This window comes from Penaeus monodon, chromosome 20 (genome assembly GCF_015228065.2).
Source record: "Penaeus monodon isolate SGIC_2016 chromosome 20, NSTDA_Pmon_1, whole genome shotgun sequence".
NCBI lineage: Eukaryota > Metazoa > Arthropoda > Malacostraca > Decapoda > Penaeidae > Penaeus > Penaeus monodon.
In genome coordinates, this window is record NC_051405.1 from 21,323,475 (window position 1) to 21,323,709 (window position 235).

General features: G+C 51.5%; 1 protein-coding gene across 1 annotated transcript in view; it reads left to right on the forward strand.

Annotated features, from left to right (window-relative positions):
- The window catches only part of LOC119585702 (chloride channel protein 2-like), a gene marked incomplete in the record, with an annotated part of 67,264 nt that overhangs the window by 39,517 nt on the left and 27,512 nt on the right, over window positions 1–235 (forward strand).

Here is a 235-nt window from a genome sequence, read left to right on the forward strand (position 1 = left end):
ATATAAAAAGAACACAAAGAGAGGGGAAGTGGAGTCCTCAAGGAAAGCGGTAAACAGATGCTAATTAACTATTGCAAAAACGAGCTCTGCAACTGCGCACCGATGAGAGAAATTCCGCCTCGCTCTTTTCTCGCTCACCAGCAAGAAGCAGCAGAGATGGGAGAGGAGATGGGCAAGCGACGGCCCGGAATTCTGACCGGCTGCCGGCTCCTGTGACTCACTCTTTCTGGGCGTT